This window comes from Monodon monoceros, unplaced genomic scaffold, assembly GCF_005190385.1.
Source record: "Monodon monoceros isolate NGI ecotype Baffin Bay Population unplaced genomic scaffold, NGI_Narwhal_1 Super_Scaffold_8, whole genome shotgun sequence".
Taxonomy (NCBI): Eukaryota; Metazoa; Chordata; class Mammalia; order Artiodactyla; family Monodontidae; genus Monodon; species Monodon monoceros.
The window spans coordinates 58,440,715-58,465,635 of record NW_021703785.1 but is presented as its reverse complement, the minus strand read 5'-3'; the positions used below and the strand labels follow the sequence as shown (position 1 = coordinate 58,465,635).

General features: G+C 40.5%; 1 long non-coding RNA gene and 1 pseudogene across 1 annotated transcript in view; one reads left to right on the top strand and one right to left on the bottom strand.

Annotated features, from left to right (window-relative positions):
* The window catches only part of LOC114888228, a 157,590-nt gene extending 133,883 nt beyond the window's left edge, over positions 1 to 23,707 (bottom strand). The window contains exon 1 of the long non-coding RNA XR_003791741.1: positions 23,626 to 23,707. This is a non-coding gene — a long non-coding RNA (uncharacterized LOC114888228). The remainder of the gene's footprint in view (positions 1 to 23,625) is intronic.
* LOC114888227 lies at positions 13,830 to 14,249 on the top strand (annotated as a pseudogene).
* Positions 23,708 to 24,921: the final 1,214 nt, after the last annotated feature.

Here is a 24,921-nt window from a genome sequence, read left to right as displayed (position 1 = left end):
AGGGATGGCCATGGAACAAAGTTCTGGTTAATGTTATACAAGCTGAGGATTTCTGGGAAAGTTGTTGTTTTCCTCATGCTTCCATTTCTTATTTCTACTTCATTTTCTTTCTGCTTTGGAAAGATAATGTGTAATCTGGTGGTGCAGTAACCATTTTGCAACTGTGAAGCAAAAAGCTTGCAGATAAAGACCTATGGGTTAAGAGTGGTGAAATGGAAAAATGGAGTGAAACTGGGCCCCTGATGGCATTGTTATAGAGCCCTAGCCTGCCCAATCAGAACTTCAATTGTGTAAGATTTCTATTCTCTGTTTAAACTACTGTGGTCAGCGTTTTTTGAGTTCACTCAATTCATCTATTTAAAAATTATTTATTGAGTACTTACTTTGTGCTAGGCACTGCTCTGGACAAAATGTAACCTCCCTGACTTAATGAAACTTACATCCTAGTTGGGGAGGAAAATAAAACAGTAAGTCTGTTGTGTAATACACGAGATAATCATAGGTGCTAATAGAAAAATAAAGCACAAAAAGAGTTTTAGAAAGTTTAGGGGGAGGGGAATGGAGAGGAAGTTACCTTTTCAGATAGGGTGACCAGGAAAGTTTTCATTGAAAAAGTGACATTTGAATACAGACCAAAAGGAGATGAGATAGCCAGCCTTGCAGGTGTCCAGGGGAAGAGCTGTCCAGGAAAGAGAACAGCAAGTGCAAAGGTCCTGGAGCAAAAGAATGCCTGGTATGTTTAAGCAACAATGATGAGGCCAGGAAAGAGTGAAAGAAGAATATTGAGATGAAGCAGAGACAAAACGAGCAGCCACGATAAGAGGATCTTCTAGATCATCACAAGGACTTCGGCTTCCATCTGGGTAAAGTGGGGAGCCACTGGAGAGTTTCAGCAGAGGAGTGACATGATCTGACTTTCACTTTAACAGACTTCCTCTGGTGCCACCTTGAGATGGGGGCAGAAACAAGAAGGCTTCTGAAATCATCTATGGAGAAACGATGGCAGCTTGGACTGGAGTGGCAGTGTGAAATGGTAAAGAGCAGTGGGATTCTCGGGACAGAACGGCAAAGCCCACAGGGTTTGCTGATGGAGTGAATGTGGAAAGTGTGAGAGGGGAGTCAAGGGGGACTCAGAGGTTTGGACCTGAGCAAATGCGAGAAGGAGTTACCATGACCTGAGTGTGAGAGGACTGACTGCAAGAGAAGGGGCCGTGGAGGGTGGAGGAGCAGGCACTCGGCACAGTCCAGCTGGTTCAGGCTCCATTATGGACAGACATGAAGTGGAGGATGTGCCCTGAACTCCCTGAGCCCCCGTTTCTTCTCTGCTTCCTTCCCAGTGAAATCTCCTCTTCCACGTTCACATCTCTGGTGCCAGTTGGTGATGCTGGGGCTTCTGAAAGTGCTGGAATCAAGATTCTGTTCTGTCCTTTCTGTGATACTTCATAAGGCAAGAAAATGGGCCAAGCGAACATTTTAGCAATGTTTTCAATTAAAAGAATGGAAAAGCTTCTGTTTGCTTAAGATTTCACAGTGAGGTCATGTTTCATAAAGTCTAATAACTCAATGCAAGGAGTCTGCTTTTTCCTGGGGGAGAACAGACCCCTGAGGAGTGGTCAGCCACCAGCTGGGCGTGGATGACAACTCCTCTCACTTGAATAGCCCTTACAGTTACTGAGCATCCTCACTGTGCTTTCATCTAACATTATTTGATTTTCAACTAAATCTCACAAATTCTAATTTATGGTTAAGGAAACTGAGGCTCAGAGAACTCAGGCCACTCAAAGAAGGCCATCCAGTCAGAAATCAGCAGAGGCAGAATTTTAATTCGAACATTCAGCTCTGAATTTGATTCCTCATTTTCTATCATACACACTACCCTTTATCCCCAGGTGTCCTGAGTTCGGCTGAATTTGTGAAATAGCAGTAAGACTCTTAAGCAGGAACTTTATACAATTCCTTGTGCGGGGGCCGGTGGGGGGATACCTTTGCTTATGTCAGCTGTACTCCAAAGCCTCAGTTTTTCTGTGACTCCAGTGAACAACTGCGATTCACTTGTTGCAAAGGAATGTGGATTGATTCCAGTGAATAAAAGATAGATTAAAAATGTGACCTAAACGATCTCCTTCATAATGGGGCCGCTGTGCTGTATCTTACAAAGACTAGCCAAACTTGTGATGAAAAATCGTGACTGGTCATTACAGAGTATTGAGTAGAGTTCCCTGTGCTAGAGAGTAGGTTCTTATTAGTTATCTATTTTATATATAGTAGCGTGTATATGTCAATCCCAATCTCCCAATTTATCCCCCCCCTTTCACCTATATGGGAAAAGAATCTAAAAAAGAGTGGATATATGTATGTGTATAACTGATACACTTTGCTGTACACCTGAAACTAACACAACATTGTAAATCAACTATACTCCAATAAAAATTAATTTAAAAAATCATTATGGGGAGCCCCCCTCCCCAAAGCCCTCCTCCCATCTCCTAAACCCCTTTTTCATTTCCATGGGACCAAAGCAGAAAATATTCTCCCCTCTCTCCTTCTTTCAAGCATTCCCTTCTGTTCTCCACATAGCAGTGGGATGTGGGAGAATGTCCTCTTATGAAAAATGGGGGTTCAAGGGAAAATAGCAAAGTTGGCCATGTGTGACGAGGAAAGGAAAGGAGGCTCTCGCCTTTGTCCCCTCCTGATCCTGTAAGATGCCTTCACCACAAATTGCCTGGTTCATTCTTTCTCTTTTTATCATTTCCAGAGATCTTGAAGTCCCACCTTTGGGGCAAACTCCAGGTAGCCTCAGGAAGCATTCTGAGTGTAGGTGACAAGGGGAGAGGTAGGGTGTGAGCCTTCTGCCAGTGGTATAACTGTGCCCAGGCCCTGCCAGGCAGTTTTTGTAAAGGCACTTTTACTCAAAACGTATTATGAGTGTTTCAAAAACAACGAGGGTTAGAAATAACAAAAGGCAGATGTTGGCTTGTTTTGTGAGAAATGGAATTAGCAAATGAGATGTTCATGGGCCCTGCAAGTGTAATTTAAGACAGAAATATCAAATGTTGGCTTCCAGCCTTCTTGGTGCCTGAGACACTCCCTGGAATTGGATCAGGAGCCATGCGATGCAAAATACCACACCAACCAATTCATTTCAGGGCACAGGAGAGAGAAAATTAATATTTCTCCAAATTTATTCCAAGATAGTCACATCTGCATGACTCCTGGGACACAGGGATCATTCTGAAGATGGAATCAACTTAACTCATTTTCATGTTGTCTTATGAACAAATTATACCTGTGGGGAAAGTTCCAGGCTTCCCTTTTACCCTCTAACAGTCTCCTTCCAGGCAGGGTAATATAGTGGAAAATAACACTGGACATGGGGTCAGAGTCCTGCCCTGCTCCCTCCTTGCCAGCTTTTGATCCTGGAGAACCATCTCGGCAATATCTGTGGGCCTCTTGTGTATTTGTAGAATGAAGAAACTGGGAAAATGATCACTAAAAACTTATTTCCATCAACTCCACGCTTGTCACTTCTTCACAGGCCACTTTATCTGCTTTTATTTATTTTGCTAAGGTTTGCTTTCTCCACGATGAGAAAGATAGGCAAAAGAAAATGGGAGAAAACCCTGTGACTCTTCAGTTTTGAATTGAGCGTCTCACATCAAGCACTTGGATTTTTCAGGACACTTTTGTAAAAAACAACTTAGAAAACCTCCTGCAGGATTCAACATGGTGTTTTCTACTCAGTGGGATAATGAAAAAAATATATTTTATTGACCTGACAACTTATACATTTATAGATACATATAGTTTAGTAGGACTACCATTGGAAAATTATATGAATTGGTACCAGATTACATCTTTTCCTGGGTATCTGGGACTTGGAGCTAATCTCAACAAAGGAATATCTTAATTTCCCTCAATATTCTGGAATCTGTTGCATTACATTCAGTTCCTGCAAGCAGCTGACATTTCCAGGCTCTGCCTCCATTGGTCACTGACTGGTTAGTCCTAGGAAAGGGCTACTTTTCTCCATTAAAATTGGAAACAAACTGCAGTTGGCAAGAACACCGGGCAGGTGGGCACTAGTTCCCTTTACTTCATCTTCACCCCAAGGGAAAATGGGAAAATTCATGAGACAAGTTATGTTATTTATTTGCTTAAGAACTTCCCTTCTGCCATTCCCTCCATATGGTTTATGTTTTCCTTCTGAATTGGTGCTTTCACAGTACAAAACTGCCTTTGTTGAGAGGCAGTAACAGGTGTGTTGTGAGAAAGGGAGCATGTGAGAGAATGGGAGAAAATGTGCATCTGTGTGTGAGAACACAGACGGCAGAGTGTGAGTTTTGTGTGTGCAGGTGTCCATGTAGTCTAAGGCACGAAGACCCAGTGTGCTCAGGGAATTCCTCAGGAGAATATAGTCACATAACATTTAAGAGCTCTTGGCTGAGAAATCTATGCACCATCTGTGAACACATCCCTTCCAGAGAGATGCTGCAAAACCACCTTTGATTCCTAAGACAGACGAAGCAAATGCATTTCAGCAAAAGAGCTCTGATGAAACTAGCTCAGCAATATTCACTTTGTCTTGCTTTTCTCCCTAAACAGTGTCTTAGACAAAGCGTGGGCTTCAGGCCAGACAGACTGGACTTGCATTTCAGCCAGGTATTCCTCAGTGTGGGGGTGTTGGGTGATTTACTAAATTTCCCCAAGTCCCAATTTTTTTACCCATAAAAACTGGTAACAATGCCCAAACTCACAGTGTAACTGGGGGAATTTAGTGCATAGGCACAGTGGTCACTCAATAAATGTTAGTTCCTTTCCCATAAATGCAATTCTTAGACCAGATTGAGCAGAGATGGGAAAAATTCTTCCCATGTGTTCAGGTAGGCAATTGACAAGGTCCAAATTGCCTTCTAATTTGCCAACAAAGGTTTTGACCTCTTGTCCTTTGGCATGGTAGAGATGCTTGAGATGTTGCAGTTGCATGTTTTTGCTTTAAGCTCATCTTCTCTACAGAACACTGGAATGACTTGTGCACTGCTTTTAAGACACAAAAGCACTCCTTCCGCTCTGCTTTTAGCAGATCCTGACCCCCAAGCTGTTTGCATGGGGATGGTATTGGAGCTGTGGCCAGCCTGGGAAGTCTATCTGGACTGATTCCCATTGTGTCCAGTGGCACATGGGATGGACTGCTGCCTAGGATATGCTCCATGGCAGTGAGACCACACACGACAGACACATCTTTTGGGGAAATGTAAAACCAGGACCCTTTGTTTCATCAGCCCGACAGAGCAAGCTGCTCAATTAGACTCTGGTTGAGAAGGAAGACTTGCTCCCTGCTTTTCAGTAGCCATCACAGTATTGTGGAAAGAGAATGGACTTAGGAGTCAGAAGAAAGTTCAAATCCCACAGCTGCCGCTATGATACAAAAGCAAAACAAAATAAAACAAAACACTGATTTAAGCCCCCAGTTTCTGTTTCCAGTTTCCTGCATGGTAATACCCAAAAAACATCAAGTCGCTATTCCTGAATCCATCAGGAAATCACCTTATGCCATGCCTGGTACAAAGTAAATCATCAATGAATATCAGTGCCCTTCACAAAGCTTCCAAACCCACATGACAGAGAATTATTCTATGCACATATTTGAACAATTTGTTACTTGGCCTGTTGGCAGTGCTTAGCCAACTCCAAAGGAGAAACCACTCTGTGCTGACAATTAGGGGAAGAAAGACATTGAGGTAGAAGCAAGTTTTCTCTTTGCTCCAAGAATAATTTAAAACTTTAATAATAATTTCAGCCACCATTTCCTACTTTTGAAGGCAGATCAGCATGCTGTACAGGCTTCTAAGATGTATCTTCGTGGGCTGGCATTGTGGATACTGCAAACCAACCCCCTCTGCACACAGTCTACCCCATCCAGGCATGCCTTCCCGTAGCTCAGAGCTTGCAAGGCTCACTACTGCACTTCCCAGACCCCTAACAGTGTTTCATATGTGAAGTAGACTGCAGTAACCAGATGCAGCACATCTTAGATTTGAAATCAAGTTATGTGGTCACTTAGTTTGGAACCCCTGAAAACAGATTCCTAGACAAAAGTTTGCATACAGAAGATTTATCAGGGACTGTCTTCAGGAACAACACCCAGAAGGAAAAGAGAGAAGCAGGAATGGACCGAGTTTAGAGAAATTGAACTGTAATGTAGTTGTAAAGGGGACTTCAACCAATCCCATGGGTGTTCTGCACTGGGAAGGCCAGTCAGAGGAGTCCCTAATCAGGACGGAAGGGACTAGTATATTGTATCCTGCATCTCTTAGGCAATGGACATAGGCTGCCCCCAGGGACAAGGCACACCTTGGGCAAGGCAGCTCCTAATAGTCAAGAGCGATTTTCAAAGATGGACAGAGCGATCAGCAATCAACTCTCTTGGCAGCTGGGAGGATGTGTGCCTGGGTCCTGAAGGGGGAATGTGGACGGCCCAGAACAGATCCCTGAAGTCCACGACCGAGCACCCACTGTGCGCTCAGACTAACTTGCTTATACTATATTTACCCCACCTGCAAACAGTTTCTCTGGGATTTTGGTTGGCATCATTTCTGGAGAAAATTTATAAAGGAGGTTGGTCAAATGAATACAGTCTCCACTGATGCGGCTGGTTTTAAGGCCACAACTGATACTCATGGTCTCCCTTCTCTACTGCTCCTTCTATATTCACTCCTATATATTCACTCCTAGCTATCACCTCCGCTGCTCTAGATGCTTCACTGTTGCGGTGACCAAATCCTCCTCCCTGAAACAAGGTCTGAATCCCTGGTCAGCATGCTCTTTCCAGGCTTGACTACTGCACTTGTCCATTGATCATCAAAACTGTACAGGGTCAAACAAAAAGATGTCAATTCCAGTCAATCTTCAGAATGCCAGAACTGTAGTTCATCGCATCTTTTGTGCAACGACTCCCTACCTCCTTCTGGTGATCAGCGCTAATTGTTCCTAACTGCAGTGATGACTCCTTTCCTTGACTGCTGGTCTTTTGGCATGATGAGCCATAGTGCCTAAAGGTTCAGGGATAGAAAGCACAGATTCCCTCAAGTAGATCACTGGGAGTGTGATAATTTGGGGTACTCATATTTCTACCCCTTAGTTCCTAGGCACATGCATTCTACCTACTGGGGGCACAGCACCATATAATGTTGGTTGGTTTTGAGTGTATTGTGTCCTAGAGGACAGCATCCCATCTGTGAATGAAGTTTAGCCTTTTTCCACTTCTGTCAGCTGGCTATAGGAGACTCACCATGTGGCTATGTGTGTGCACTGAGCGACACCAGTGCAAGAGTGGTGGATGACACAGGGATTGGGGGTCACTTGCTTGTGCAGCTAATTTGTGCCAGTCCCAGATGCACTACTTCCATCTTACAACAGATTGCTGTTGGGCCACAAACCATATGACTTGGTGGATCTGACAGATGGGCAGCTCTGTCCAGATGGCCACTTGATGCCCATGGTCAGGGCCTAATGGTTTTTCAAATGGAATATAATTTTATGCTGCAGATATAAATTGCTTTGCTAGGTGCCTGTGTTATGATTCCCCTATAAGGATAAATTTCCCCTATAAGGATAAATAAACTCCACAGGGCAACTGTTTCCACCACAGGTATCTCTATTCTAGTGCCCTGGTATTGCCAAAGTGGCCTGGCTATGGTACAGAGACTTGGTCCTGCTGCACAGCCCCTTACTGTTCTGCCCTTCCTGCTCCACCTCCAGCTGCCCCAGCAGGCAGGCTTACTTAAGTGGATTGGACAAATATTCCAAGGTGTGCAATTTGCTGTGCCCAAAACCTGAAGAGGTCTATCACACACGTGCTTCCTTCTTAGTGGTGGGAAGTACAAGATACAATAACATGCCCTTTACTTTGGAATCGATGCCCTGGCATGCCCAGACCCTAAAAACTGTACTGATATGGGGCCTCTGAACTTCAAAGGGTTACCTCCTATCCTCTGAAGCTCATAGACTTACCAAAGCTTCCAAAGTATTTGTGTTGGCATTTCCCTCTGTCACTGACCCCAAGATGTGATATCATTTTTCTATTTACAATCTTGGCAGGAAGAGGCAGGCAGTTTCAAAGCCTTCCATTTGCCATTCCCCACTATGGTAGTGCTAACCTCCCAGGCCAAGAAACCAGTGTGGAAGATTTGCCAACTACTACATATGTCCATTCAAAATATCCGCTCAGGTACCACCTGAGTGCTGGAATCGTAACACAGGCACCTAGCAAAGCAATTTAATGACCAGTAGGTGGGTCTGTGGACCCAGTGATCCACACCTGGGCCCGAACTCCATTTATTACCTCTCATATCCAACAGTGGGGCCATGTTGCTTCAGGTACCCAGCTATCAAAGTCAACTTGGAGTCCATGTCCACTAGTTCTCAAAATATCTGAGTATTTTCCTTTTCTTAGTATATAGTTACCCAAGCAAGTAGCTAAAGATCCCTTTAGGGAGGGGCAGGGAGAATCACTACGATATACAAGTACCATGGTGCTCTGGGATCCTTCGTCCTGGTGACCCAGCTTCCTCTTCAGTCAGTGGATTCCAGATCTAAGAATCAGCTCAAGTCTAGGAACTACTTATTGGCGTTGCTGCCCTTAGTCTCCTAACCATCGATTTTTAATTTCTTTTGATTGTATAGATTGAGAAATACCCTTTTTAGCTGCCTATCTCTCTTGCCCCTAGGAATGCCATATTCTATTCATCATCTCCATGGCTCTCTATGAGTCAGGCTCCCTGGCGGCCACTCAGACCTTGTTGTTCATTATAATAATTGTACCCACTTGCTTCTGATGGGAAGAAGAAGCTAAACTGAGATACAATAGCAACAGAGGCCTCTGCTGATTCTGTAAGAAATGAAGCAACTGACAAAGGATTAATCTCCAAAATTTATAAGCAGCTCATGCAGCTCAATAACAAAAAAACAAACAACCCAATCCAAAAATGGGCAGAAGACCTAAAGAGACATTTCTCCAAAGAAGATATACAGACTGCCAACAAACACATGAAAGAATGCTCAACATCATTAATCATTAGAGAAATGCAAGTCAAAACTACAATGAACTATCACCTCACAGTGGTCAGAATGGCCACCATCAAAAAACCTACAAACAATAAATGCTGGAGAGGGTGTGGAGAAAAGCGAACCCTCTTGCACTGTTGGTGGGAATGTAAATTGATACAGCCACTATGGAGAACAGTATGGAGGTTCCTTAAAAAACTAAAAATAGAACTACCATATGACCCAGCAATCCCACGACTGGGCATATACCCTGAGAAAACCATAATGCAAAAAGAGTCATGTACCAAAATGTTCATTGCAGCTTTACTTACAATAGCCAGGACATGGAAGCAACCTAAGTGTCCATCAACAGATGAATGGATAAAGAAAATGTGGCACATATATACAATGGAATATTACTCAGCCATAAAAAGAAACGAAATTGAGTTATTTGTAGTGAGGTGGATGGACCTAGAGTCTGTCATACAGAGTGAAGTAAGTCAGAAAGAGAAAAACAAATACCGTATGCTAACACATATATATGGAATCTAAGGAAAAGAAAAAAAGGTCATGAAGAACCTAGGGGCACGACGGGAATAAAGACACAGACCTACTAGAGAATGGACTTGAGGATATGGGGAGGGGGAAGGGTAAGCTGTGACAAAGTGAGAGAGTGGCATGGACATATATACACTACCAAACATAAAATAGATAGCTAGTGGGAAGCAGCCACATAGCACAGGGAGATCAGCTCGGTGCTAGAGGTGCGGGATAGGGAGGGTGGGTGGGAGGGAGATGCAAGAGGGAAGAGATATGGGAACATATGTATATGTATAACTGATTCACTTTGTTATAAAGCAGAAACTAACACAGCATTGTAAAGCAATTATACTCCAATAAAGATGTTAAAAAAAAAAATGCTCTGTAGCCAGGATGGCTCTTCAGAGTTGCCCCTAATTGAAGCAAGGAGGCTGGGTCTTTGTAGCCCTGCAGCAACAAGTCAATGGCGTGGAATGCATTCTTTAGGCTATGCAGCTTCCTATGGCCAAGGGAAATTCTTAGTGGTGAGTTGCAGCCAACGTTCCTGGCATTTGCAGGACCATGCTTCAGGACTGCGCTTTAGAGCTTAAAGGAGTTTGAGTTGACACACTACAGTATTAGCTACATGTGGGGAGAGAGGTAGATCACAAAGCATCTATTTTGCTTATGTGGACTGCGGTGAGGGCAGTATGATTCTGGAGCCAGGTGCTGTAGCAGCAGTTTGCTGACTGTTTAGCTTTTGATCATGTCAAAGGTGGCAGCTCCCTTGACTTTCCAGTTCTGCAGCGTTGTTTTGAGACATATCCTGAAAACTGAGATCAGAGTCTATTTCTTTAGCCTTCACAATGATTATGTGAACGTTCAGCACTTCTAAATAAATCCCTTCCTGCTTAAACGAGTTCGAGTAGATTGTATGTTCTCAACTAAGAACCTTGAACAAAGTTGGTATTTGATAGCCAGCATCCGTTCTGGTTAGATGGTGCCATGATGTACTGGTCATTATATACATTGAAAATTACATAAACCTTCACCAGTAGAGTCAGGTTTCTAGATTAAAGGCAAAGTAGCTAATATATGCTGTACGCTGAACTTCCCAGGACCCACAGCTCTCTGTGGTTGATTGACATGGGGTTAGTGCTCAGTTTTGGACAGTGTGTGCTTATATTACTTTGCTAATTAGGCCTGCAAGAAAGGGACATGAATAGATGACTTTGGGGAAAAGTCTCTATGCTAAGATTTTATGGAATTGTGGTATAATAGGTGACGAATCTCAGTAGCTTTAGTCACTCAGGGTCTCAGTGCTTTAGGAAACCAGGATAATTGGCCAGTGTCATTCAGTATGCAGTCTAAACTTGAAAATCTTGCCTTCTCTTTGTACCTTGGCATTTACTCTTTTCCAAAAGGGGTTTTCGTTGGATTGGAACTGTGATTATTGGACAAAATTTCTCACCAAGCCTTTGCAAAGGGAGTTGGCTTCTCATGTGCCTAGTGCTCCTGGTTTCCCCATTAATCCCTGGTTCAGCCCGCTGGAGCCAGGGTAGCAAGAGCCATTCATGGAAAAAACAGAATGCTACTTCCCTTTAAAATGTAGCAACTGTTTTGTGGCAGGTAAGTGGGGTTTTGTTCAGCCCCAGTGCAGCTATTCCAGTGCTGAATCCTCCCAGAAAATGGATTGTGAGAGTTTGGGTCCCAAGTGTTATATCAAGGGGAGCTGCTGCTTCCTTTCCCTTCTCCAGAGTCCTTTGTATAAATCCATCTCTTCCCGATAGCCTCAGATAAACTTAATGAAATATGCTTCGTTGAGAAGCAGGTTTATAAACATGCGCACATTTGAAGGTAGAGCCTGCAGAGTTTTGGATATATACATACTGAAGCACAAGAGGATAAACTGCATCCATTTTCTCAAATAAACAAGTACTTTTAAAGCTCATATAACCTTTACCACAGTGTTTTCCAAATGTACCTGAGGATATGTTTGAAAAGTTACCTGGGCTTTTTGTTAGACTTTCAAGTGCTCAGACCCTTTGAATCAGAGTCTCTAGGAGCAAGACCTGGGAAGCTCTGCATTTAACAAGTGCCCAGGGTGATTCTTAACAGAAAAATTTAGGAAACCAATCCCTTCACCATAGCCACCTCTCTGGCCAGTCCTATAAATGGCCTGCAGGTGTCCTCACCCACTTCAGGGTCACAAATGGACCCCTTGCATGGACGAACCAATTGTATGTGCAGAAAGCAGTTGTTAAACAGATCTTAATATTCAAACCAACCAAGGGAACTAATATCAATGTGGTCTTTTTTTTTTTTAATCAAAATGATGAGATAAACCTAGGCGGACAATCTAAAAGCAAGTGTGCTGAAATATGACCACTTTATGAAATAATATATTGAACAGTACTAATCCATTACTTTTTCCTTTCATCCAGGATTCTTAGAAATCTCTGTCTTTTTTTCCCCCCAATGAGAAATAATTCCGTAGAACATGCACTAAATGCTGGACTGTGTTCTTTGTTGTAAAGGCAGAGAGAAGCGTAGCTTGACAGTAATGAATGACTATGTTACACAATTACTTAAATATGAGTCTTCAGCAAAAATGAAATGACTTGAGGCTTTTCAACAAATGCAGCTTTAAGCTCAGCAAATAATGGCTTGTGTCAAATTTGTTTATTAGCATGGGTAATTTGTTCTTAACTAGACATATTTTACACTTGAAGTAATGTTTTACTAGAACTCCATAAAGCAATTGTGCAATTGATAATAAATATGTCACTACTGGTAAGTAATTAATTCATATGAAGTTAGTTAAAACCATGCTAGCACCGCCTAGAGTATAGAAAAAGAATGCATAAATAACTAAAGTAGTTATAGTCAAATAACAGATGGTATGAAGAAGTCAGCAATAAAAGAAATAAAGATGTGGAGAAAGTGTGCGTGTGTGTGTAGTCATATTTATCAAGCACCTATAACACACCTGACATCATGCCAGACCATTTCCTCAGAACTTTTCAGGGAAGTATTGAATTCAGTTATTGTAGATGAGGAAACGGAGGATCTGAAAGTTTAGTTTGTACTATGATACACCATTGATGGAAATAAGGTCTGAGCACAGGTGTAAAGCCGTGCTTTTTCTACTAGTGTTTAGTATAATGTTATACAAGTATGAGTTTTAGGGTCAGATATACCTTGTTTGTGTCCTGAGTCAGCCACTCACCAGATATATAATCTTGGTAAGGAGACCTAGCACCTCTTAGCCTTAATGACAACAGCATCTACTACGTAGAATTACTGTGAGGATTAAATGGGAAGACACATGGGAAAAGATAGTATCAATATGATGCCTGGTACACATCAAGCACTAAGTTAGTCAATTACATGGTATCTCCAGGAAAGTCATCACAGAGTAAATAATTACTCAACAGAGTAAGAATTGAGCATTATTTTCATTTACAGTGAGCAGATATTATTTTCTCTCTACTATTCAGGTATATATGGACTGAATTTAACAAAAACTGATTAAATACAGACTTCAGATTTCTGAAGCAGTCTTGTTTTCATGAAGTTTTACTTTTGAAAAATGTTTCATTTAATTCAACTCAATAACAATTATTTAAGGATCCGTGTCAGTTACTTCCTTCAAGGACCTCACAGCCTTAATGATTGGGTATAAGGTGGTGGCAGGACAGAAGGGGAAGAAATGGGAGGTATATTGAAGGGAAAGAAGTGGAACTTCAGACTGACAGAATAGCTCAGAAGACCTAGTCCTACTTTTAAAGCAGCAAACAGATCCTAGAAAGCCTTACAAACTGATGCAAAAGACACATAACAGTTAAGTGTAGTATCCGAAGAGGTAACACTTAAAACGAGATATAAAGGATGAAAAAAGGAGTGGGCCAGGCAAAGAAGGGTGATAAATGCAAAAGTCTGAAGACAAGAGAGAGCACTGTGGTCTGGCACATCAGAAATAGTAAGTAGTTCCATCAGGCTGGAAAGCATATGGGCTTGGGAGCCAGTGGATAGAGAAAAGGCTGTGGTAAAACATTAGGTTACATAGATTTGAAGGAATCAATTCATGAAGAATCTTACATGCCTTTTATGCTCTATGTCTGTGGTTTGTTACTGCAGCTGCCCGTTAGAATCACCAGGGAAGCGGGCGTCGGAACTAAGCGGCGGAGTCTGCTCCGAGGGTCCGGAGCCAACAGCTTCTTCGCGGGCCCCGCCGCCGCCAACCCCCACTCCTCGTTGGAGAGAAGATGGTGGGCCAGAACAGCGCCATTGCTGTTTCCATCGGGTACTGCATTTACTTCGACCGCAAGAGACGGAGCGACCCCAACTTCAAGAACAGAGCGTGAGAACGAGGAAAGAAACAGAAGCTTGCCAAGGAGAGAGCTGGACTTTCCAAATTACCTGACCTTAAAGATGCTGAAGCCGTTCAGAAATTCTTCCTCGAAGAAATACAGCTTGGTGAAGAGTTACTAGCTCAAGGTGAATATGAGAAGGGTGTGGACCATCTGACAAATGCAGTTGCTGTGTGTGGACATCCACAGCAGTTACTGTAAGTATTGCAGCAAACTCTTCCACCACCAGTGTTCCAGATGCTTCTGACTAAGCTCCCAACAATTAGTCAGAGAATTGTAAGTGCTCAGAGCTTGGCTGAAGATGATGTGGAATGAGAAACAAATGTCAACATAATAATCTCAATTAAAAAATATTTTTAAAATCTGAACTTGGAAGATGATCAGCTCTGGGGGAGTAAGGGCAAATACGCTTGTTATGGACTGTCCTGCACTGAAATCTACCAAAGTTAATTTTTACTTTGTGTAGATCCATTTGTCGTTTTATTTATTTTTCCCAGTGAAAAGTGTATTTTGATAGAGAGGTTTTCATTTTATAAATACACTCTCAGTTACTGAAATATGGATTTTGTTTATTCCTAAAACGTGCAATTAGAAGGTACATATATAACATCACATTACTTACAGTAAAATGACCCAGTGCTCAGTTTTGAAAGGCCAAAAAAAGTGTAGAAGAAAACTGAAGGAAGCACTTTTTTTTTTAAGCTAGTACAGTTTGCTATACATCAGAAAATTGGATGGAAACTTGATTGTGTATCAAAACTGAGCATTAAAAGTTTTAAGAGATTATTTCTTTCCATTTAATCTCTTAAATATGTATAATGTGCTGCTGTGCTACAATAACTTCACCCCCACTGTTGAACTGTTCTGTTTAAATCAGTGGGCCTAATGTGTTCCAGATATTTATCTCCTTGTATTTTAGATATGTGTAGTTGCAAATAGCACCAGGAATTAGATCTATGTACACCCTTAATCTAGCTGAGTAAACTTCGCCAGTTAATGTCTGCCCACAGTTATAAAATGAGGGAATTTGTCTGCTAATTCAGCTTCTAATTCCTTTGGTTCTGCTCAGCATTTTCAAATCCCTTTTTCTGAGGGATATATCTGTTTGGGCAACCAGCCCTTGCATTTTTTAATACTCTGAATTTTGTATGCTTGCCTGACTTAGTATTTCTGAACTGATTTTTTTTTTAAGGTATAACTTGTGTTGATTTTCACTGAAATCATGGTCTGTCACTACTTTTGTAAATTAATCTGAAATTTAACTTTCAAGGTAACTGGGACAATATGCCTGTAAAAGTGTGTGTTCCCCTTTGCTTTTATCGTCAGTGTATCTCCTAAATCCCCTTCCAGCCTGATTCACTTATCTTGTTATGAGAATAAGGTGTAACTTTGTGGCTGAAGACTTGCAAAGGATGAAGATAATGGGACCTTTTATTCTCAAGATAGTGACATCATTTGCAGCCACAGATTCAATATCAGGCCTGAGAATAAAGATCCTTGGTACTTAAAAAAAAAAAAAAAAGAGAATCACCTGGGAAGTTTTTGAAAACTACTGATGGAGTACTGCATCCCAAAATAACTATCTAGACTGCTCAGGGTCCACCCTCCTATTGAGATAATATAAAACTGGACAAAATATATTTTAAAAATGTGTTTGAGCATCTGAAACTACCAAGAGAGTAAGAATTTGGAGGGCCAAGATCCAGATGAGAAGGAAATCCAAGAGTTGTGATCTGACATTTGGGGCAACTTTTTCCCTCAAGAGGATTGACAGCCTATTTCAAAATCAGTGCCTGAGAGATTGAAAAGTTGGGGAGTTTCCAGTAGTTTCACAGGAGTGGGGATTGGGGTTGGTGAAAATTGGAGTTCAAAGCCCACCAAGGTGGATTGGACCTGGTATATACCCTCGGACTTCATTTGGGACCCTCAAAATTTACACACTAGGAATAAGTATGGCCTGGAAATAAATCAGACTTCATAAGAATTGGAGCCTAGATTTGGTCATCTCATTCCCTAATTGGATTATGGTGATCTTATCCTAGTCTAGTTGTCTTTTAGAAACAAAAGTAAATTCTCTCTGGTCAAAATAACATTATAATATAAGCCAGAAACTTAAAGTATGTCTACCGTGCCCCATACACAATGTCCAACACTCAATCAAAAGTAACAAGGCATACAAAAAATGCAAATCTTGACTGAAAACCAAGAAAAAAAAATCAGACACTATAAACAGACTCACAAAATAGTTATTATAAAGTCCATGTTTGGAATAGACATAGACTTTTAATAACTATTGTTAATATTTTTGAGGAATTAAATAACAAGTGGGAGAGTTTCAGAAAGAACAGAAATTATTACAAATATGAAAATGGAATTAAATGGAAAAAACAGTAACTGCAATTAAGATATCAATGGATTTTAAAACACAGTTAGTAAAAAATAGGAGAAAATATCTAGATGGAGGTGTAGAGAGACAGAAGTAGACAAAATAGATAAAAGAACCTAATACAAGGCTAACAAGTCTAAAATTCAGGTAACTTGAGTCCCAGAAGTAGAAAAGAAAATGTCTTGGAAGAAGTAATATTTGAAGAGATAATGGTTGTAAATTTTTTTTTAAATGATGAAAGACACCAAGCCATTGGTACAAGAAGTTCAACTAAGCCCAAGCAGGATAAATACACAAACAAATCACATATAAGCACATAATAATAAAACTTCTGAAAACCAAAGACAAAAAACAAACTCTTAAACAGGTACAGAAAAAAATGACATATTACCTTCAAAGGAGAAATAATAAAACTGATTGTTGACTTTTCACAATGTAAAGATTAAAAGCCAATAACCAACGGAATAATATCTTCAAAGTTCTTGAAGAAAATAACAGTCAATTTATAAATTATGTATTTTGTGAAAATATTCTTCAAAAATTAAAAGATTCTACTTGTAAGAACCTTGTAATAGGTTATGTCAGACCGATGCTCCTGTGACAATGAGATGCCACTACAAACCTATTAGAATATCTAAAATTTAAAAACTGACCAAAATGAATGTTAGTTAGCAAGGATAAAGAGTAACTAGAACTCTTATACATTACTCATCAGAATGCAAAATGGTATGACCACTTTGATAATCAGTTTGACAACGTCTTATAAAGTAAAGCATATGCTTCTCATATGAACCCGCAGTCTCACTCCTAGGTATTTACCCAAGACAAACAAAAACTAACATTCACTAAAAATCTATATGTTAATATATATATAATGGCTATATTCATAATCACCCCAAACCGCAAAAAGCTCAAATATCAATCAACAGGTGAATGGTAAACAAACTGTGGTGTATCCATTCATACAATAGAATATTACTTAGCAATGAAAGGAACAACTACTCATACAACATAGATTAATCTCAAGTTCATTAGGTTAAATGAAAGAAGCTAAACTCAAAAGACTACATTCTATATGATTTCTTTCATTCAGGAACAGACAATACTATAAGAACAGAAAATCTATCAGTTGCTGCCAGGGGCTGGGGGTGGCATAAAGGGGTGTGAACATAGTATGCTGGTAAATGTTCAAGCTCTCCAAATAAAAACTCTCTGATCTGTAGCATTTGCCAATTTCCCTAGTGTAAATATTCCCATCATGGCCAATTTTAACCTCCCAAAGTGATGACACTGAACATGGAGTTGGGAAGGGATGCAAAGCAGCACATTATTAATATGGTATTTCCACCATACAGATAAAATAGATATAAATAACTACACAGCCACAGATAATAGTACAGTGTAAAATAATGAGGAAGCAACAAGTTTTTAGTACTTATTACCTTTTAAAAAATGTAATTATATTGAATTGTAAGTTTATGTAATTTAATTTTAAATAATGACTGTTTTTAACAACGGGCTTTGAAAATTCCTTAAAGTTTCACAATCTGCTGTGTGATTGTGGGGTCACTAGGCACAAGGGAAACGTCTGAGGTGATAGAAGTGTTCTGTTGTCTTGATTTTGGTGGTGTTGTACAACTGTATGCATCTGTCAAAACCTATAGATCTACACGCTTAAAAGGGTTAATTTTATTGTGTGTAAATTATAGCTCAAAAAGCCTAATCACAGAATTTGCATATATCCTTTCACTCATCAATATCCGTTCTAGGAATCTATCCTCAGTTATATTCAAACCTGTCCACCCCTGATTTTAATAATAAAATTGGAATTAACCTGAAATCCACACATTGGATAATGAATAATAAATTATTGTATATCCAGCAAGATATTTCAAGAGATATTCCAAGAGAATTTTCTTAGCAGCTAGAAGAAGGTGAGGCATGAAAAAGTAGTTTCTTCTGGAAGGTGGCTGAGGGATAAAAGTTAAGAGGGACTTACATGTATGAATACCCTGTTGTAATTTTGAAATTTTCCACGTGCGTGCATGACTTTTTCAAAAGATAAAGGGACCCTAAGTTGGTTTTAATCAAAATGAAATACAGACATTTTCAAACAAACAAACTCTCCTGAGATAATTTACGACCAACACACCTTCACTAATACTTAAATGCCTTCAAGTACTGTCTCATGCTTTGCTCACCACTGTATGGATGGAGAAATGGAGGCCCAGAGACTGAAAAACGTTTTCAAAGGCACACAGCAATAGTGTAGCTCTGGGACTTGAAAATGCACGCTCTTAGATTTGCTACACTGTTTTTCAGGAAAGTTCAGGGAGGGTCTAGGCGTCCTTTGCAGAGCAGTGCTAACTGAAGTCAAGGTGAGCTAGCAGTTCCCTGAGAGGGAGTTTATAAAGGAGGAAGGCAAAGAATCAAGAATAGAACCCTGGAGACATCCATACTTAGGAGAAGAAAGACAAGGCTGACAAGAAAACAGAAGAGGAATGATTAGAAAGAAACAATATAACAATGTGATCTATTGCTTAAAATGTTGGAAGAAAATACATTTGTGGGGAAAAAAAATCACTTTGTTCTGTTACTTGAACTGTATTCTTCAGACCTCGCCCTGCTTTTTAAGGAGAAAGCATGTTCACCACACCCATGGGCACATGCATGTTGGAGCACGTTGGACCCAATACCATGTCTAGGATTCTGGCTTCTCTGTGCCCTAGTATTCAACAGTTAGAAAGGTCCTGTCCTCTACTTGCATTTCAGCCAGAAATACAACTCCCCAGCACGTGGGGACTTAATTTCCTTGGACAGTTTAGACTGGAGCTGTGAAGAAAGAAATGGTTTTAAACCATTGCTTCTTGTTTTGTTTCTCTGTTCAGTGGTGGGAAAGAAATAAAAATGATAGTACCTCCCTGCCCCACAAATAAAATGAAACCAGTAATATGTGTGCGGAAGGAAGCTGGAACAGGGAAATCAGGAACAGCTGGGCCTAACACAGTGCAGTTACATATGTGTCCTTTTTGAAAGACAAATCAGAATGGCTCAAGAGAAGGCCGCAGAGACACACAAACTTCTAAAACTCTGGACTTGCCAGCTGCAGAAATGGATTGTGCTGGGAGAACTTACGAGTCACTTGAGAGTATTTAGTTCTCCAAGTGAGTAGCAAAAGTGTGCTGATGAGGTCTTTAACACCTGTACTCCAACCAGCAGCTGAGTCTAAGCAGAACCAGGCGGGGCAGCCGGCAGCTTAGAGCTGGCCTTGGGGAACTCGGAAACAGAGAATCACTGTTCCTGGTTAGTGGGATGCAGATATGTGCTCTCCTTTTCATGCTTTTTTCTATTTCCCACATACACATCAAATCAGGAAACAAAATGTTATTTTGAAAAACAAAACATTGCATTCAGTTTATCTTTCCCAGTTATTCGTTCCCTGGTCACTTGTTTTTGTCTCTGAGCATGTAATGGTTCAGGCACTAGATGCAGCTCTGCTTCTGTCAGCTGTCACCTCCAGAAAGTCTTCATACAGGCAGCATCAGGTGGCTACTACAGAAGAGATGGGATGGGAAGAGAAAACATCCTTCCAGGATGTCTCTCCTTGGCATGCTTTGTCTTTGTTTTCTGTTTGTTTTCTTTGCTCTGAGAACTGAAGAAGACTCCTTTTAAGTACCCTATGCCCCTTCTCGCCCCAAAATACTCCCTGATGATTACTTGCCTGTCTTTCCCACTCATGTTTGACAGAACAAATAGTGATAACTAGAGAAATGGAACATGAAATATCAACTTATTAATCTGGGTAAGTGGCTGAAAACTGAAAAAGGCCAGACTTCAGGTAAACTGGATAGGAAAATGGGACTTAGAACCAAAGCAAATGAGAGTGAGGCTTTCCACCTTGAACCTAAATCTTGGATTCTGTATGGTGAGGTGTCCTACAGAGAGAGGGAGAGAGGAAACATGCCTGTGCCTATAGGGCAGACTTGGAGGCGAATGGCCCACCTAGGCACAGGTAGAACAGCAGGAGGGTGGCCCCTTTGCAGACCATGCCCTCTGCAAATGTGGTCTGATCACTTTCAAATTCTGACCAATCAGATTAGTGACTCCTGTAATGGCAAGTGTTAAGGAGGTCTCCAATGGCAAGGGTAGAGGCTGAGATCTTTTTCATGGGCTGCGGCTGGTAGCCTAGGGGTAAAGAGTGAGGAAAGTGATTTTCTTGCCTCCTTTTCTCCCCCTCCCAATAAAGACTGGAATCCATTTTAGAGCTCCCCATGACTGGATTCTTCAGCCCAATTTGTTACCATTTCTTCCTGAACCAAATCCTCATTTCAATAAAAATATGAATGATGCAAATCTTTCTGAAGCTTCCACACTCCTTTCAGCTCCAAATCTTGCTTCTATAGAAACCTGCTGTACACTGTGTTCTATCTGCCATTTTTCAAAAAATAGGAAAGTTATCTCATGGTAGGATTACATTTGGTAAGGGCCGTGCATGGTGAGTAAGACAAAAGCTTACAATTGAAATGGTCATTATTTGCTTTTTCTAAATTGAGTGCAATAGGTTACAATTCTTTGCCTTATTGGAATTTTAATCAAGACTCCCAGATGTTCTGGTAAATTAATAGCTTATGATTAAGTTTCTATTGGCAACTAATGTCAGCTTTTAAATCAGTGTTTGTTATACTTCATATCACATTTACATTTATTAAGTAATCAAATATTTATGTTTATTGCACAATGTTCTTATGAATGCTCACAAGCGTTCTCATTAATTATAAAGCATTGCTCTGGAAACTAGTTCTTGTTGTGAGAATATTTAGATACATGTTTTCACAGTGTAAATTTGCAATGCATGTCTGGCCTAATGTTTGCACATTGTGTGTACTAGAAAAGCAGGTGTGAAGGGCATAGTGTTCCACATACTCTAATTGAACAAAGGTGGTTTTCGCCCTCAGTTGAATTGGATTGATGAACTCACAGGAAACACTGATTAGCTGGAACTAGGGAAGTTTTTTTCTACTTATTCCTGGGGTTTGCTCCATGAAAATATTGTTTTGGAATGGGCGGGAAAACAAATTTATATAAAAATAAATGTCCTTTCTTTAACTGAAAGAACTAGGAAACTTCTTATTGCCTAATGTTAAAAAACGTAAGAAAGCAAAAAGATGTTCTGTTTTTCCACAATGAACTAATTAATTTCAGCTGCGTTTTGAGATGGGCCATCAAGGCAATTATGATATTGAGATAATTTAAACAACAGCAAACCTTCTGTTGAGGAAAAAGTGAACTTGGGGTATTCAGATGATCTCTGTGATGTAGATACTGCTTTAGGCTTAAAAAAAAAAATCTACTGTCATACCCCCAATATATGATCTTTCCCCTGTTCTAACTCTGAAGAAAGTGACACACAAAAGTAGAGTGTCCCACAGCAAATGAGTGACAGAACTCAGTTTAGTACAGGGTTCTTCATTCTCAGACTATGGCTCTCTTGCACTAGGCCAATGGTTTACAAATTCTTTGGAGCCACAGAAATCTTTCTTCAATGAAATCTCATCAGGAAGCCTAATATTTAAAACAGAGTAGAACTGCTTGATAATTCCAAGCCAATTTCAGTGTCTCCAACAATTTTCAAAGTTCTTGCCAGATTGCAATAATTTCCAAGAAAACTGATTTTTCCCTACTTCATCTCCAAGAAATGGAATTCAAAGGACTTCTGAAAACTTCTTCATTAAAGTTTTCATCACTGCTGATAGGCAAAGCCATTACCAGGCAGGTAAACACTCAGGCACCACGTGCACTTCAGCAGAACCTGAAGATGGTAAGCTCACATTGATGCTAGTGAATGGAACAACTTCCACGCAGCTCCTATCATTAATATTCTACCTGGACATGTCCATGCATTTCTCCAGGTACTGGCCTTGCATTCTGGATCATGCAGAAAAATATCAAAAGGGAAGCCTAGCTGAATCCCTAAGATTCCTGTCTCCCGATAAGATAATACATCCTTTCTCAGACTGTAAGAAAAGAAGAAACCCAATATATATGAGTGGCTACTGAGGGCAAGGCGTTTTTTGCTAGATGATTTTCATATCTCACTTGACCTTGTGAGATGTGTCATTTTGTTCTCATTTTACAAAGGAGGAAAACAAGACTCAGAGCAGCTTCATAACTTTCTCAGATAACTCTGCTGAGAGTTGGGATTTGGATCTGGGTGAATCAAGTTCCAAAGCCCATGTTCCTACCACCATCCCATCTCTGAGTCTCATTGCTGATGTCTCTCATAATGACCAGAAACAATAGGCTATTGGGCACAGATTTTGTGTTATTAGGTACCTTTTTTTTTTTATTATAAAAGCCAGATCTCCTCAGTTAGTAGACTAAATGCATTTTGAGGAACAGTTTCTAGCATAGAGAAGAGGTTCCCTGGTCTAATTCCCTCTTTTATGATAATACTGCATGCCATTGTAATCTATATTTATGGTTACATGCTGTACTATTTATCTACTTGAAAGACACTAATGGGCATCACTAACAATCAAGCTTTCAAAAACATCTCTTTCCATTCTGTTACAGGATGGTCCGTACTGTTAAGATCTATGGGTCTGTTAGCTTGAAGTTTGTTTAGAAGAAACAGTTACTCAAATCGAGGACACAATTGCCATTCATGTACAGAGAGATTCTTTGACAGGAGAGGAATACACACTTCTAAATACACTCATTGACTTCGCTATTCTTGAGGTTTCATGACTATGTATGATGCTTTGCAAACATACCAGAGCTATAATTTCTGAATGCACTAATGATGAATCTCCCCTTACTGAGTAGCTCTTTCTGGAAGAGTTCCTGGAGGTATAATATCATTTGATTTCACAATATCAAGTGCAGTTGCCCATACCAAAAAAAAAAGATAGAATTGTCTTTTTTCATTACTTGTAACTGTTTTTAATCCAATTTTTTTCTCTGTTCCCTCCTCTGTAAGTTAGTAATCTTAGGAGACAGGAAATTTGGGCAATTTCTTAAGAGTATAATCATTTCTCGCCCCCAAGTTTTAAATTACTCTTGGCATTAAATGACAATAAAGCATTGGTATCAAATAATAAGCCTGGAGAATGTCTATACACATACACACACACAGCAGTTTGAATAAAGAAAAGATAATTCCTCTTTTTCTGAAAGTGGAGTTTCTCTAGTTGGAAGAAAAAACCTGAATTTGCTCCCCTCAACCTTTTCTCCTCCTGTCTTAGTCACCTCAGGCTACTGTAACAAATTACCACATGGTTTAAACAATAAACATTTATTTCTTACAGTTCTGGAGGCTAGGAAGTCCAAGATCAAGGTGTCTGGTGAGAGCCCTTTTTCTGGTTTGCAAATAACTTTCTTCTTGCTGTATCTGGTGGAGAGAAAGAGAGGACTCTGGTTTCTTCCTCTTCTTTTAAGGACACTAGTCCCATCATGGGGGCTCCACCCTCATGACCTCATCCTACCCTAATTACCTCCCAAAGGCCCCACCTCCAAGTACCATCACGCTGGGGGTTAGAGCTTCAACATATAAATTGGGGGGAACACAAACATTCAATCCATATCTGCTCCCTTCTCCCTCCCCACTTTTCACCCATGCCTACAAGAGACTCTGCAAAGCCAAATTTAGAAGCCCCTGTTGTCCCCATTGACTCTTCTTTCTTGAGGACACTCCTTGGATAAGGAGGTAATTTCTCCTTTTCCATTTGTTCTAATTAACATATAACCTTGATGAATCAAAGTGGCCAGCCCCACGCCAGGCTCCAGAATAGTTCCCATTCAAGGAACCTGAATTCTGTTAAGTCCCCCAGTGGTCAGGGGAGGAGAGAGAAGAAAAGTTTTAATAAGAAGAGATTTTTCATTTTTTTAAAGATCATTTTTTGTTGCTATAATATCTTATTTTTCCAGTAAGGAAAAAAAATAGCTCCATGAACATTTTTATTAAATTTAAAAATAATTTTCAATATTACAAAAGAATTTGTGCTCATTTAACTTGGGACCAATAAATTAAGGATATATCTTTGAATCAAACTTTGGGTTTTAACAACTTGCAAAAGCCTAGTTATTCTGGGACACATAAAACAAGCTGCAGCTCTACACGGCCAGAGACTGCTAATTAGAAGGTCCTGTGATGTTTCAGAAAAGGGCTGTGCCTTTGAAGACCACTGGCAACAGAAAAAGGAAAAACAAACAAACAAAACAAAAACAACTGGCTGGATCAGAATGATGAGCATCTACCTGCATGGGAGGATCTGACTCAAAAGCATAAGAGGGGTTTTTCCAAGTCCTGCAAGAGTTTTCCCCTCTGTCTTCCTCTCTGTAGCTCCAACCCTTAAGCAGGTCTGCCAGGACCTGGAGCTGTCCAAAGGGGAGGCTGTTCCTGACTTCTTGGACCTGGATGCTCAGAGGACAAATCCCTTCCAGGCCTCCAGTCTGTAGCCTTATAATGGCAGACTGCACCAGCAAATCTCAGGGGGGATGTTTATAACAAGCAAACTGTTACTAAAAAGAGTTAGAAGATACCAAAGTTTTTAGATGATAAACGTAAAAGCAGTAAGAGTACATCCCAAGTTGCCCCTCCAG